General features: G+C 40.1%; 1 protein-coding gene across 8 annotated transcripts in view; it reads right to left on the bottom strand.

Annotated features, from left to right (window-relative positions):
- PTPRC (protein tyrosine phosphatase receptor type C) overlaps window positions 1-16,067 on the bottom strand; it is a 75,454-nt gene extending 59,387 nt beyond the window's left edge. For 2 of the 8 annotated variants that reach the window (XM_064427955.1, XM_064427956.1), the window contains exons 1-6: window positions 13,288-13,511; window positions 13,086-13,176; window positions 9,044-9,175; window positions 5,974-6,094; window positions 5,682-5,779; window positions 4,876-4,948 (exon numbers count right to left, since the gene is read on the bottom strand). The gene's annotated coding sequence lies outside the window, so the exon portion shown is untranslated. Of the gene's footprint in view, window positions 1-2,443; window positions 2,461-4,875; window positions 4,949-5,681; window positions 5,780-5,973; window positions 6,095-9,043; window positions 9,176-13,085; window positions 13,177-13,287; window positions 13,515-15,991 lie in introns of those variants that run through there. The other 6 variants (XM_064427950.1, XM_064427953.1, XM_064427959.1 and 3 more) reach the window with 6 other exon arrangements.
- Window positions 16,068-16,443: the final 376 nt, after the last annotated feature.

The following is a 16,443-nucleotide window of genomic DNA, read 5'->3' as shown; positions in this document are numbered from 1 at the left end:
GACTGGATTTAGCAAAGTCATTTTTTTTCCTTCATGTGCACTTTTCTGCACACATCCACTGATTCCCATATATGTTATGTATGCTTCTTGAGATTTCTGTTGAGAGAAAGAGAAACCCTAACCATGGATCACCAAAACACTTGTTTTGACAACAAGGCCTTCATAAAAATGCATCCTCAGGTGAAGTAACTGATGATTAAATTAAAACCTTTTAAACATGGTTTAGATCTAGATGATCTAGATGATCTCTAGAGGTCCATTCCAGCCCCACTGATTTCATGATTTGGTGGGATATATTTCTGAATCCTTCTACAAGGATATTCTTCTGGGTATGACAGTCATACACAACAAATGGATAGAGGCAGTCCAATTCTGCTTTCTGTAATGTTTAGAATTGAAGAACTCAATACAATTCTTTACCATGATAGTGCAAGAGGAATGTTGTCGCTTTCATGGACTTAATACAAGGTACAGCAAAGACATTTTCCCTCACTGCATGCAGTGAGGCAGTTCTCAACAACTTGGTAACAAATATCCCTTATATAGTAGACTACGAGGGGATGAAATGTTCTATTGCTTCTCTTATTGAAAATCTCCAAGTTTCTAAAAGAACCAGCAGAACCCTGTCATAAGACAGATAAAGAAAGGAAGAGAATACTTTTGTGCTGCCTATTCATAAGTCCTTCAGGCTTCCTAAGCAACACACAGGAAAAAGTTGCACAAATTCACTAAATAATTCACAATCTACATGATTGAATCAAATTCCTCATAAGATTAAATACATTTTCTACAATTTTGAGTCAAGTCTTACAACACAGGCCAAAATCTTAGCTTTCATTAAGCAGCATGTCTCCATACTGTAATAGTGGCTGTAATAATAATTATATTGTAAATGTGTTCAGAACAAAACTGATCCAATGATATTGATCTGACACCTCAGAGATTCCAATTTTCATATAAAATAACCTCATCACCCTGGAGTTGTCACAAATTAAATCTGTACTATAGTCATACATATACAACTCTGGCATCTTAGTCCCTTTTATCCTAGACAAATGCAGGATACCAGCATGGCTGACGTGTGCCATCTGATGAGCAGAGTGCATGACATCCTGTGAAGAACCTCCTGTAAAGGTTCTCAAAAAGAACCAGGCTCCATTCCCACCTGACATCCCCCAGTAATTTTATACAATCTCCACTCAACTCCTCAAGCTGTGACCCCAAGACAAATTTGTGCAGAATGGACTATTCTGGCTGTGTGATATTTACAGAGCTTCCACAGCACTGAAATATTGCTGTGGAATACCCTGTCTATTTAATGAGAACATCACAAACTCCAGGGATCCCACTGTTCTAGGTATACTGCTAACCATAAACCATCAGCTGTCAAAATTAATGACCAAAGTTACAAATTTATATAAGAAGGACATGGAACTGTTGGAGAAAGTCCAGAGGAGGGTCACAAAGTTGATAAGAAGATTAGAGCACCTTCCCTATGAAAAGAGGCTGGGAAAGTTCAGGCTGTTCAGGGAGGTTGTGGGTGTCCAAACACTGGCAGTGTTCAAGGCCAGGCTGGATAAGGCCTTGTGCAACCTGGCTAGTGGGAGACCTCCCTGCCCACTACAGGAGGGTTGAGACTGGATGATCTTCAAGGGCCCTTCCAACCTTTAACATTCTATGATTCTGTTAGAACTCATGAAGTCTTTTTCCAGACATAAACTGCAGTCTACTTTCCCAAGGTTAAACCCAAAACTTTCCTTTTGAGGGAAGAGAATTAATTTACTCCACTTGCACATTAAACAATGAACTTAAAATAAATCCTTTCTCAGGACAGAGCCTGAATTTTTAATTGGCCAACATGATTATGTCAGTATGTAACTAGAGCAGTATACTTCCCCTGTCCTGGAAAGAATCAAAGCCAGAAACATCCATTTGTATTAATAAGGATTTCTAAAATGACATTAAAAATGTGCAGCTGCTTAAGTTACCCATTTCTTTGGAAATCTTTCTCTTTTGTACTCATCCCCCTGGGTAACCTAGGAGTGAGAGTCTGGTTCTCTCACTGCTAATAAGACCACAGCATTGGAGCCAGGAGCTGTGATCCTCAAAACACTCCACACACCCATCTACGTGCACAGCCTCTCATAAGACATCAGACAAAACTGCTGTAGGTGCTCAGTGACTGATGTTAGACAGTGCAAAAGCTCTGCCCAGATCCCAAACAGTCTTAGAGCTAGCTGAGAGACACCAAGGTCTCTCATAGCCTCCACAGTCCCTGCTAACTTGCTTTCTACCAGGAGGTGTTTAGCTCTGTTTTGTAAGTGGCATGGCCCAGAGACATCAGATTGCAGGGTGAGACAGAGAGAGGGAGGGAGCAAGCACACATGCATGACACTTCTGCCCCAGAACAACTCCACCATATGCTAATGCAGCTAAAAAATACCTTACTGTTCTTTGGGGAGAAGCCAAGGAGTAGCTTCTTATTCCAGTGAAGGGCAAAGTACATAACAGCCATAAAACTCACCACTATTTACCCTAAAAGAAGGGAGAGCATGAACTCTTCAACTATGTGATATTATTCTGAGATTCCCTTTTTCTTCTCCAAGAATGTTCTCCAAACCATTCCCTATCTCTGCCTGGTACTACTGAGCCAGGAGGAAATAGACTGGAAAGACTAAAGCAAGGCAACAGTAGCAATAACCAGGGTATAAACAGCACCTCGATACAGCCACAAGCCAAATAAATCTGTGTCTCAGGTTGGATTGTCACAGCCTGTCCCCAAAGATTGGCCCCCCCTGCATCTGCCACCAGATATCAACAGCCACACTTCCCCTGCACTCTGCCACCCACAAAGGACCGTTCCTGGTGCTCACTGTGTTTAATGCCATAGGAAGCAGGACTGAAAGACACCAGTGAAACCTCACTATGTTTGTTCTCTCTTCTTATGTTTTCATGCTGCTCAGTTTCACCCTATGTTCATTTCCCTAAGAGTTCAGCCAGATAACACTGCAGCATTCACATTCCTCACACAACACATCTTTCAAGTCCAGATTATCAAAGTCATTATGGTTTCACTTTGGCATTCATCACCAGGATTTTTAACTCAGATTTATTTGCTTTTTGGAAGGTATAATGGCGTGGAGGGGGAGGATTAATTCAGGCAATGGTGTTCTTCACTGGCACCTAAACCTAATGCTGCTTTGTGTAAATGTGTTGACAAAATGTAGTATGAATTCATTTTCTCAATCAATGTATTCTCAAGAACTCACCTGTGTTTTCCTTTTGTTCAGAGGCCTTGAAAGAATAAATTACAAAGCATGTAACTAAATAAAAAATAAATTATCTACATACTCCATACATCATTTGTATTTAAAGTAATGCAGACTTCTTTTTGCATAAGTGCATACTTGCACTGAAGTAATCTCATATGACTCAGCTCAGTTAGAGTGATGCTCAGCATACTGCATACCAGAATTAAACAGTTCACAGAAACTGAAGTCACATGCTTTTGCAAACACAAAGGGAGAGAGCATAAATTTATCCCAAGGGCAACTCTGTTTAAATCAAGGCGGCTACCTGCATTAAGCATTTTATCCAGTAAAATTAATTTGACAGTCTTACTGTGAAAACATTGTTCGTGTTAGAGAACATATCTTATAGCAGTCTTAATGTTTCACTGAACATTTGCTAAGGAATCTATTTTTTACATACTTTTCCAGGCTTGTTTTCAATTGCCAAGAACTATTTCCTGAAGAAAGAAAACATTTCTATTTAATGTGTCATATTGGATCAAATTATTTTAAGGTCAAGAGTAAACAATAGAGCTCTTTGTGCAAGCATACTGCTCTGCTGCTATCAACCCTCAGGCAAGGATGATTTGACATCTTCACTTCACATGTTGCCTGCATGATCTGTGCTGTACCTGCTCAGGACAGAGAACGTATTCTGGTATCCCTGAGGCACTCTGCACAATCTGGCCCAAAATGAGCAATAAGCCGACGAGAAGCTCTTGGAAGTGCCAGACACCTACTTCTTGCTTACACATAAAATCAAGGCAGGATAACAGTGGCTCAGTTATTGTGAAATGAACGTTCTTGAATAGCTCCTTTTAACATGCCCACTTAGAATTTGCTACCCTTAAACAGTGTCAGCATACCCATAAGCCCTGGGATTTGTTAGATTTGTGCTGAACATCTGCTCTGTCTCCTGGTTCTGAATGAGTGCTGGATGCTAAGGACAGCTCAGGATTTAACTTTGTCTAAGATGTTCAAATGTTGCACTGTGAATGAGATAATTTTATATTATGAAACATAAATAAACATTTTTACCCATAGCATCTTTTCTTTGTATCCTTCCATCATTCACTTTGAAAGGGAAAATGAAAAGCAGGGATGACAATTAATTGAATATTTGCTTCTCCTGGACCACTTCTTGAACTCTCATTTAGAAGAGCTCTTCAACAGTGTCAGATTTTTCCTCCTCTTAGTCCTATTCTGCTTCCCCCCTCCCCGCCATTTTCACTTCCTAGTACAAACTTCTGGGTTCTATAGGCACTCATATGACTCTCTCAACAAATGAAGAACCACAATTTTAAAGGGCAGTGAGCTGAATTCCAGGCAGGGCATTGTTCTCTGAACAATCAGGCTGAAAGTCAGGAATACCACCCCAGCTGGAGGTACTAAACAAGCTCCCTCTGTGCAGGGTCTCCCCTATCACCTTCACAAAATCTACCATGTCTTCAGCTAAACTGGTTACTTACTTGCTGATGGTAGCAAGTAAGTATTATAGCTAATCTATACCTGCTGGTGAATTTTCCCAAATTATATGCAGACTTATACTTAATTACATAACACTCTGCAGTAAACGCTGTCTTACCTGCAGCATAAAGTCACAGTTGGGCCATGTTTTCAGAAGGCCTGACAGAACACAAGTAAAGCAATGGTAGCACCTGCCAACACACAAAAGAGCCCATATAGAAAAAGAAGAAAATGCTTACAGTCTTTTTCAAAGTCTTTACATTCTGGTTTCATTGCAGATCACTGGGTATTGCTATATCTCCTGAACATTGTTTCCTGTGTGCCCTGCACCAAAAATTAAGACCAGTCTGTTTATTCTGAAGGTAATACACACGGTGTGCTTTTTTTTCATTGTTTTTTAATGCTCAACTCCAGCTGAAGCAGGCCAGGACCAGGGTCAGGGTAGGCTACTGAATCTGTATTTCAGGCTATCTTCCTGCAATATGCTAACTGCTCTCTAGTCTCTGTTGAGCAGACCAGCTTGCTTTCTATGAGTTCTCTGTCCCATCTTCTCTTCTTCCCAAGGAGATATCTTCTGTGATTTTAACTTCTATATCCTTTGCTTCTACCACTGTATTCTGCTTCCACCCAGACTGCTCCTCACCTGGGGTGCCAGATTCATTGTCATACCCTATTAGCTGTAGTCTACAAGTTGTCCTGGTGTTTCACTATCTGTCAGATGACAGTGCTTATAGCCAAGATTATTTGTGTGCATTTTTCCAATAAAACACAGGATTACTCTATAGCAAATGTTTTTCTAACATCCCAGCCATGATTATGTTTTGGATGGACATGCAGTTCCACAGCTGATTGTAGTCATTAATGTATAGAAGCACAAAATGCCTTTGAGCAAGGTATTTATGAGCACAAACCACAAATATTTACCCAGAAGGCTGGTCTGCTTCCAGCGATACTGTCGGTCATCTTCTGATAGCCCATCTCCCGCCCTTCTTCACATTGTGACAAGATTTTTCTCTCTGGGGCTGTCCAAAAGGGTTAGAGAAATGTCTCCAAAGATAAGCATGTGGCAGGCATTACTTCTTCCTCAGTGGCTTGTCAAGAAACTACTGCTATAAATCTACAAGAGTCTGGAAGATTTCTATAATCTAAACTCACAATAGTCATCTTTGAATTTGAAACAGTTAGGAACCCAAACTGATCCCACTGATTTATTTACCTTGTACATCAGGGTCTGTATCTCCCTCCCTCAGTTTCCATGCCTCTAAGCCATTCAGTTTATTTGTTTCACATGCACTACAAGCCATCTTAAAATGTCACGAGTTCATAGTGCTGATACTCTGCAAAAAAAAAAAAGTTAGTCTAAAGACGCACTGGATGTCTTGGTTTATTCTCACACTAAGAAAACAACAGAATATTTAGCAAAGGCAATAAATTCTAAACTTTAAAGAAAAAGAGTAATGCAAAAGTCATTCATGTAATTGAAAATATTTCTTTGTCACTTCAAGTTAATGGGCATAATTAGAGTCAGCTAACAGAGGTGCAAAAATATTGGATATATACTTTTAAAGTAACAATCATATAAACAGTAGACTCATGCACGACAAATTTTGGCAGAGTCAAGCAAATATTTGACTGATTTACAACAGGTAAGAGAAAAGACAGCACTGGGAAGTCAAACACTGAAATAAACATTTTTTTTTGTTGTTGTTATTTGGGTTCTATAGCTAATTTCTATTTCACTATAGGACATTTCATAATAAGCACTCAAAGACACTTAGCACAAATGAGCTATTTTAACTGGGTCACAAAGCTCAAAAAACATATTGCTGAGGCCTTATAAATACATACAATCTGTGCATACAGTGCAACGGAAGTGCCAAAAATAACCAAAAAAGGATGGTGGAAGAGGAGGAGGGGAAGTTGGTAATCCCATGCTGTGGTATTCCCCAAACACCTGGAATTCTCAGAGTGTGTAAACCACTGAATCACATGAGAAGCAAAACAGTACCAGATTCATTTGTTTCACGAAAAAAAAACCCTTTCATGTTTCTCATAAAACAGGACCCTAAGAAACACCACAATTTCATAACTGCTTTATATGTGCTTGTGTGTACACTGCTAAAAATCTAGTCTCTGTCAAAAAAAAAAAAAATAATAAAACATAGTATCACTACTACTGTTTCTAAGTTTTATTCTAAAAAGTGATAAAATGTTCTCAATATAAATTGTAAACAAGAATAGCTCATTTTTCCCATACCAAGCTCAGGGTGATATACTAATTTGGTAATATGTTCTCACTCCCCAGATCAGCATAAAATATTTGCACATCCTCTTTCTGCCTTACAGCAAGTGTTACTTCCTACACTTAGTGCGTTAGGAAATATCACAGAAGATGAAACTTCATGCAACAATTATTTAGCAAGAGTCTCTGTCTGTTTTTGTCTTCTTCTCATAAGAAGATCCTCTTTAGAGTTTGTGAGATTCTAAGTTAAAATACAGAGGCATTATTTAAAACTTATTTTGATGCAAACCAAAAATAAAGTGCCAGTTCCTAGAACAAAGTCGGCCTGTCAAGCCTGCAATCTTGTAAACAAAAATTAAGCCTTTTCCTTCAGAAAAAGCTATGCTGAGCTATCTGAACCTCATTTTAGTTCCATATCCCAGCTTAACTTTCAGTTTACTGAGGTTCAGAAAGTTGTTCCACACTGATCAATAGAGACACATGCTGGAGGGATGAATTTCCTGAGAGACTTTACCCACTCCATCAGCACACTGTCATTCTAGGTGGAGGAGACCATGGGAAAATACAGATTCACAAATAAATTTGTCTAAGAAAAGCAAATAACCTGTTCATTTTCCTTTCCTTCTTCTACTGTAAACAGGAACAAACGAAAGACAGATGACAGCAAACAAAACAAGACCTGCCTGCCCTCCACTGTCCCTGATCAAAGAATCCTTGGTGCTACTCCTTGCTCCCAGAACCTTCCTTTTTCCAAATTTCCCACATCAGTCTGAAAAAACTCCTGAACTGTCTCCCTGCTGTGCACAGACAGTTCACCTTCTTGAATCATGAATCTTTAAGGTCAGCCTTACAATACATTGTATTGTATCTTCAAATACCTTTCACATACTGCTACAATTTTTGGGCACCAAAACACAAGTCCTGAGGAAAACAAGCTCCGTGCATATTTTTGCATGAGGAACATGAGCAGGGTGAGAAAAGAGAAGTTCAGAAACAAGGTGGGAAGAGCTTTTCTCTGCTGCTTCCACAATGGCCTCTGCTCTACTCCAAGAGGTAACAGGAAGTAGAAATAGGAATTTGGAGAAAGCCTGGGTTTTATACATGTCCTAGCTCATGTTAGAAAGTTGAGCAGCTGAAAATGTACATATTCTTTGTATAACCATATAACCACGCGATCTCTCTGAAGATCATGCATCTATTCCTATTTACCTATTTTAAATAGTTCTATGCTTTCATTAACATTCAGATTAAATAAGGGGCAGAATAGTTTGGTTTTCATGATCTACAATAGTTAAATTTTGTAAAACCAGTTTTATAAATTATCTACCAATCATCCAAACCACCTACAACCATTTATTGAACAAGTAAGAGCTCAAAAGGAAAAACAAAACCCCAAAGTCCTGTCAAATAGATTATTTATCTTGAATCCCAGCAAATACCCACTTAAACTACTTACAGTACTTTTTATGCTGTATTTGTAAAAAAATCTATGTAGTTGAAGCAAGTTTTGTTTAACTGCAACAACAGATATATTTAATACCTTTACTGTCATGAAAGATCACCAGCAGTGTTTTTCAGGATTGTCAGATTAAGACAGACCAAATAAAGCTATAACTGAAAAACAATAAAAATTTCTGACTGCTGCTTCTTGTTCTTGCCTCAGCTTGGCCCATAAATCGATGCTGCTCTCAGCTTTCCAAGCTGGTTTCACTTTCTGGTTCCTCTATAACAATTATCAAGGCCCAGAAATGGTGCAGAGCTGCAAAATTCATAACTGAGGAACTGAATATAACCTTCTTTTCCAGCTAAGTGAAATTCCAGCTACATCAGTGAAGCCACATTTTCATTTATGCTGTCTCTGGTAGGTATCTTTGCAGATAGAGTTTCTGGAGATCAGCTAAGGCATTTTGATGCAGCCCACTGTGGGTCCCTGAAGTAAGGAATACTCTGGGAGCAGAAAATAGCAGTGTTGATATCCTGGCCCTCAATCCCCAACCTCAATTTAACACACTGAAACACTTGAGGTGAGTGCATGACTTCTTACCTTTGGATTGTTTGGGTGAAAGCATTGATCCTTTGGGGACAACTATCTGATATCTCAGCATTCATTCTCTACATCAGAGGTACCAAGCTCCTTTTCACCAATCTGCCTGCCACAGGTGCCAGCTCTTTCTTACTGAAAGCAGAAAAGTACAGAGACAGATAAATACCATGCATATTCTCATCTAAGAACAACATTAAAGATTTGGAAAAACTTTTAGAGTCAGGTGCCTCAGGTTTTCCTCAATTGATAAGCTGCTCTCTTAGTTCTTGTCATGATACACTGGGTTATTTGAAGCTTGCACTGAGCTAAAGCACACCTGACACTGAACCCCAGGTGCTGCAGGACCTATAAACCCTGCTCTGGGGCAGGGGAGAAGTTGCAGAAATGTGCAGACATTTGAAGTTCTGTCCAGTCCAAGTGCTGAGAGCACATCTCTCGCTCTTCCTGGTCCATGACTGCTCTTTCAGCTTGTCAATACCTCCTTTTGACATGATAGAACTTATGTACAGAGCAAAATGTTCTACACAGCCCTCCCCAAAACACTTGGAATAATTTGAACATTTTCATCATTGCTTGACATACACTGCTAGTGCAGAGATTTGTGTTGTCCTTCTCCTAAGGTGAGGACAAGCACTGACAGAGGCTTTCTTTTCTCCCCAGCTGTCCCTTGACATAGCAGTGCTCAGGAAAGGCACCCTTTGACAGCCAGCTCTGTGCACCACACTCATGTTCTGGTCAAGCAATGCAATTGTGAGTGGAAGGGAAGGAGAGGAGAGGAAGAGGAGAGCACAGGACAAAAGCAGATCATGGAGCAAGAAGTGGTGGCCACTGAGAGCTCTGCATATGCAAGTAGGATGCTGGTAAAAATCTCAGCAGAGAAAGCACTGACACCAGTACAATGCAATGTGCTTTCACTACCTCCAGCTCCACCTAGATGTCAGGCTGCTGTGCTCTACCCTCAGCTCCAAAGGCGTTTGTGAAGTTCCAAGAAGTGCTCCAAAAGGGCAATGATCCACAGGATTCTCAGTGTAGGATTCTCAGGATGATTCACAGGATTCCCAGTAGGTACATACAGGAACATGTACACGAGCGTGTAAGGATGGTGATGTTGCAGAATAGTTGCCATTTTTCGATGGAAGGGTTATCAGGCAAAGAGGATCCTTTAAATCTTTTGTGTTCCATGCTGCACAAAAACCTTTGAGCATATACTTTTAAGCAGCTCACACTGCCCAGCTCAGCAAGGGTCATGTTCAAATTTGCTGCTAAAGTTAATGTCAATAGCATTTAAAGGGTCTCTTCTTGGAAGCTTTTAGCTCTAAGAACCATAGCAAATACATATCTAGCAAGAGACACAGTAACTTAAATTTATAACCTGACCTTGAATTATGGGAAAGTACTTTATAACATTCCAGATTTATGATTTTATTTCCTGGTGACCCTGACTATAAAAATGAGGCTGGACTTAAAGAAGAAAGTACTTTTCTGGTTTTCTTAACAAGGTGTCCTTGAGCTGTATAATCTCATAACATAAACCAGACAATCTTTTAAGAAATCTATGTTCTTCCTTATTTGTCTCATAGCTAAAGGCTTTAAAACCAAGATGAGGTATGTACTTCCTCACATCCACAGATGCAGAGGCACTGAGCAAAATTCTAGCTTGTATTATGCAAATTTCTTGAGAGTATGATATTCTTTTTCTCAATATCCAAATTTTACAAGTACCTTTTCTCTTTCTTTTTAGAAAGAGAGTTGTAGCCTACACAAAGATTTGTAGCCTACACAATCTTTGCATCATAACATTTCCAAATTTTCAAATTTATATCAAGAAAAATATCCATTCTTAGCTACAATAAAATTCAGAAGTAAATGCTTTACAGTCTTATGGACTCACTTTTTCAGTGATGTGTAAACAGACCACTTGTCCTGCAATCATTATAATTTTCTAGAACAGGATTTCACTACAGAAAACTCAAATATATTCACTGCTATTCACTTGACAGCTTAAACTGATAATAACACACATGCTTATACTTAATTATTCCTTCCTGTTTAGGAGTCAAGACCAAAACCAAAGCCTTAAGTTATTGCATTATTTTCTGTTACAGTTTTTCACCTCTCACTCATCTTACAAAAATATAGGGAATGGGAGCACCAAACAAAGAAGCAAAGAAAGTAGCAAAGTAGCTGAAGTTTACTTTGCAGTTACTTTCTCTTTCCTGGTTTTCAGGAGTAACTATAAAAAAAGCTCAAATTTTATTTTATTATTTTCTTCAAAGGGTTGCTGGGAATAGAATTCAAATTATCAGAGGTTCCCTTTCTTATTTAGGGCCACTGACTGACCCTAAGAAAAATGTATTGAGGCATTAGATGTATTTGTTTGAAATACTTGATATTGAAATTCAAACAGTTCTTCAAGCAGAATTCCTAACAAGAAGGATTTGTGACAGGGAGTCTACAAGATTTACTTTGAAGAAAGAAAATGTGTGTTTAAGAGACCCTCGAACCTTCAAAAGAACACCTCCTTCAAAAGGCTCCACCTCACAGCTATAAGGGGTTTTCAGAAGTTAATCTATTTACATAAAGTGGAAAGACTTGCAAACTGTACAAGGCAATTACTGAAAACAGTGGTGTAGTATTGAACAAAATGGTCCCGATTTTCCTTGGTTTTTTTTTCAAAGAAATCCATTATTTCTTTCACCTACACTAAAACTATAGAACAAATCCTATAGTTCTTACTAAAAAAAAAAAAAGGCAGATTTCCTGATGGTCTTAGGTGGAAAGAAATTGAATACTCCTGTGAGGTGAAGGACAGAAAGAAAAGGAACTTGAAAAGACAATCCATAAGAAAGAAAAATTGCATTTAAAATGCACCAAATAAACACTAAAGACCTATTACCACATATTTGAGCAGCTTTTTCTGACATTTCTATGACTACACCTATGTCTGTTTAGACACATATATGCTTGTGTATTCATGCACCATTCCACACAGAGCTGTCCAGATGAAAAGCCTGTCCCATCCTTTTTAGCTTTAGCTAGAATACATGGAAACCAACATACTCATTGCTAACATCAGTAAATGCAATGAAATCTTCAAGCCATTTCCCAGTACTTAGACTTTCCTCTGTTGCACTTTTAAAGCCTGCTGCTGTATGGTTGTTGTGCAGAGCCTGTGATTCAGTAACATGAGTGAAAATCATGAGCCTGAAAACATTTAACTGAGCTCTGGGTAATTACAGAAGAAGAAATACAGCCTCTAAGGCTTCTCCATTTCCCCACAAGGATCTTAGTGCAACCTAAGTACACTAACTCTAACAGTTACAGCCTAGATGAATGCAGGAGTTTTTCCTCTTTATATGCCTTGAACAAACCTTAGAAATCAAACTTCACCACTTTTTCCCCACTGCTACCTGCAGCTGTTAGACAACCTGAGAGACATCATGGGGTGCAGGAAAGGACTGGGTCATCTCTGTATCCTCTCTAGACCAGGACACAGACAAGGCTCTCCACAGACTGCAGGAGAGGCCCTGCCAAGCCACAGCACTTACGGCTCTTGACTCTGGGGGCTGAGGATGCCTCTTTGCGGCTGCCTCAGGGGTCAAGCAAACTGCTGGTGGGCGTGGAACTAAAACACCTTCATTCTCAAGTAGGAGTCAATGAGTTCAAATCATGCTCCTGCACAGAACTCTAGTTTTCCTTGCGAAATTATTATTTAGGTCAGTGTTCTAAAACAAACAGATTCTTTGACAAGGTAGGCTGAAAAGCTGCTATGAAGATTTGTAAGCCAAATAACAGGATAACATATACCTAACCACAGGCATAAGCATATTTTCACACAAACCTTTGATTTGTTTGTAGCAACCTTATCAGATACTGTCTGAGGAAAGGGGAAAGTTCCCATAGCCAAGTCATCCCTTTATATATTTAACCCGCAAACTTCAAAACAGCAAAATTTTATATAGAGGAAGTCGAAGTTACTGTAAAGAGTCAGGTTTCTGAACTTCTTACCGTCAGCTCCCCTCCCACCCTTTAATTCACATACCTATTGACACAGGTTTCCATGCTGTAGGTGCCTTGTTATTTCTTCAGTATCATCAATACCTATAATAACAGGTGTTTCACATACTGCAGAACTGCAGAAACAGAAACGTGAGACAGTCAGAAGAAAACACTGCTATCAAAGATATTACAGTAAGAGGGGGTAATTTATACTTGGAAATTTCAAGGAAATGATAGTGCTTTACCTGTAATGCTTCAGAGCAGTCCCCAGAGTAACAGCACACATTCCTGTTGGGGTTTTTTCCTGGAGTGCATGGGACATAATATGCACATTATGAAAAATATATCAACCTGTTGTTATTACATTCAGTTTGCACAACATCCACACTTGACACTGTAGCACAACATTTATTTGACATATGCAGGTGAGTGCCTGCCCCCACTCCTCACTGAAGCTTGCAAGGTGAAAGCCTTGTTTTTTCATCACCATGTCTGTCCCTCTTCTTCCCATGTGGCATTCATCAAAAACACATCTGCAGGAGCCAGCAAAAGGCTGCAGTGCTGCACCTGCAGCTGGGGGCAGAAGCTTGCCTGAAGGTCAGCCTCAGCATGAGGCCCTGGGCAGCAGCACTGAGAGGGAGCTGCTGGCATGGGCAAAATGCAGGAAGGGCGGCTCGTACAGTCACAGCTTATTTCATAAATGCACAGCTGGTTTTGTTCTGAAGGCACAGAGGAGTCAAGTGGCCAGAAAGAGGCAAAAAAAAAGAGTAATTTCTGAGATTCTTAGTACTTTGCATACAGTGTTCACCCCTACCTCAAAAAGGGGGAGAAGGGAAATGGACAAATGAACTGCTGTCATGTTGTGGATTCTAGGACACATATCTACAATCATCTCTGCTATTAAGAGGAGGATCTCAGGTGGCTTGGAAGGGAAAGATCCAGTAGGGCACACTGACAGAATAAAAGCTATTACTTCTTATGCCTTTACTAAAGAATTTCAATGGATTTAATTTAATTTCAAGAGTGTTTTGAGAGCCAAGACTGTGTAGCCTTTTATCAAGGGTTACCATACCCATAAGCATGAAGCTTCTTTTTTTAATGTATCTTTTGAGGTTTTTCAAAGCAATGATTTTTTTCTTTTGAGAGACTTCTATTACAGCCTATGCCATGCTCTGTGAGAAAGGTTTAATCCATGCTGCTTCTTGTATTACCCATAGTGTCAAAAAAGAGCAGTGCAAATATTCACAATAACCTCAGACAGAAGTAGAGAGAATACTTTTGTGCTTTCATAGTAGCCTAATTCAAATTTTTTCTCCAAAAAAAACCCAAAATCCAGGCATTTATTTCGAAGATAAAGTAGGTAGCTTCTCAGAATTGCCAAATTGATAATAATTTGCCTTTATTTTTGCTTCCAACAGCTCCTATCAGACCACATATTTACTAGAGCAAACTTTTCATATTAACATTAACTGTGTGTAAAGGAAGTTCCATTTCATATTAAAAATATATATTTTTTAAGTCATTCATGTCATTCTTGTTATGACTTCAGAATAGCATAGATAGCAGTGAGGCTCCCCTTTAAATGCTATGTGATAGCAAAAATCCTGTGGCCCTCTGCAGAGCCAGAAAATATTCCCTGGGATAGACGAGGATCTTCCAAGATGTTCTTCTGTAAAATCTTTTGTTCCTCTTTGTTCTCCCAGACAAAGTTTGACCCCTAGAACTTTTGTGCCATAACCACAGGAACACGGAGCCAACTGCCCCCACAGAGCTGTGAGGGAGGCCCATGCTCCACGGTTCACCTTTGCAAGCATCACTGCTGTCAGAAATGCACCTTTTCAGCCTATTCCACTTCCAGGACAACGACACCAACCACCTCTGACCTATCTTTGGATCACCACTCCTGCTATTTCCCATCCCAGGCCAAGGGGAATTTCAAACCAGCGCGGGCTGCAGCCCAGCTGGGAGCCGAGGCTGGCCCTGCCTGCAGGGAGGTGCTGCGAGCGCCCCGCTTCCCCGCGGCCGCTCCACAGCTCCGCTCCCAGCGCCTGCAGCCCGGCCCAGCGCGGCTCTGGCTGCCTGCCCTGCCCTGCCCTGCCCTGCCCTGCCCGCTCCTCCCCTGCAGGCCAGCCCCCGGCCAGGGCCAGGCGGGAAGGGCGCCCAGGGCAGCGGCAGCCGTGGCCCGCACGCAGCCGTGTGGGCAGCCAGGCTTCCGGACGTGTTTAACACGCTGTGGTGGTGCTGAGCTTCAGAAGCTCTGACGGGGCTGGCAAGTGAAGTGTTCGGAAGGAAAGCAGAACTAATCGTGAATTCTGACCTTCTTTTCAAGCCTGTAAGAGGCTCCACGTTAAATCACACAGAGATCCTCACCAACAGAATTACCTTCAGCTGAGGAAAACTCAAGTCTGTACGAGCTACCAAGAGAATGGTAAAAAAAAAGGGGTGGAAAAGTGTTTGCACTGCACAAAGGCTTGATAATAAAAAACCTTCCCCCTCTAAAATGAGGAACTGCCTGAGACAAGACTCACTACTCTCACAGCCACATGACAAGGAACAGAAATACCAGAGACGTGATGTAAAGTGGTGGATAGGCTAAAATTTAGGTAATGTTCTGACTTCTTTTGAGAAAGGAGGATTAAGTTCTATTTTTATTTTTTTAATTGCACCAAAAATTCTAGAGGCCACTGGAAAGTGGTGGAGGAGAGATTTTTAAATCTCAATACACACATGTACTAACATGAGTACATGCACATGTTATTGTTTAGGAGCACTAATTAAAAGCTGATTTTAAAAAGTAAGGAGAAAAACACCCTATTCACCTTCAGAATTTTATCAAAATAACATCAGGAAAATTTACACACTACCTTGGCTAAAGCAACTTCTACTCTAGTCTTAAAGGAAAGGTTGCCAGTATTTCTCATTTTTTCCACCCCCTCTTTTCTTTCTTACCTTTCCAAATAAAGCTTCCCTTCTTCCTATTGAGATATTAATACTTTCACTACAAGAAAGGAAATTCTTACTTGTTTTTCTCACTTTTGGTTTAAGCCAGTGTTGCTCAGAGCTGGAATGAGATATAGTGAAAAGACTGAGTAGAAAATTAAGATTTTGTTACAAGTTAGAAAATTGATTAAACAACCTTAAGCTGTACACAAAGCAACAGCACTTAAGTACAATGCAGAGGACCACAGGTTCAGCTCCTCTAGGCTGCAAAGTTGAACTATTTTCTTTGTGGTGTCTTTGTTGATCTTGTTAAGTCTAATTTGAGACAGAGCTGAACTTTTCTAATATAGTACACTCAGTTTTCTTCAAGTGAATGTTGAGCTGTGACACGGATATGAGTTGTTGGTTAGCCTACACAGTTCAAAATATACTTACATGGCTCCCCACTTCCCCTCCCTGCT

Source organism: Passer domesticus, chromosome 7 (genome assembly GCF_036417665.1).
Source record: "Passer domesticus isolate bPasDom1 chromosome 7, bPasDom1.hap1, whole genome shotgun sequence".
Lineage (NCBI taxonomy): Eukaryota > Metazoa > Chordata > Aves > Passeriformes > Passeridae > Passer > Passer domesticus.
The sequence above is the reverse complement of the archived record's forward strand: the minus strand, read 5'-3'. Positions and strand labels throughout refer to the sequence as shown.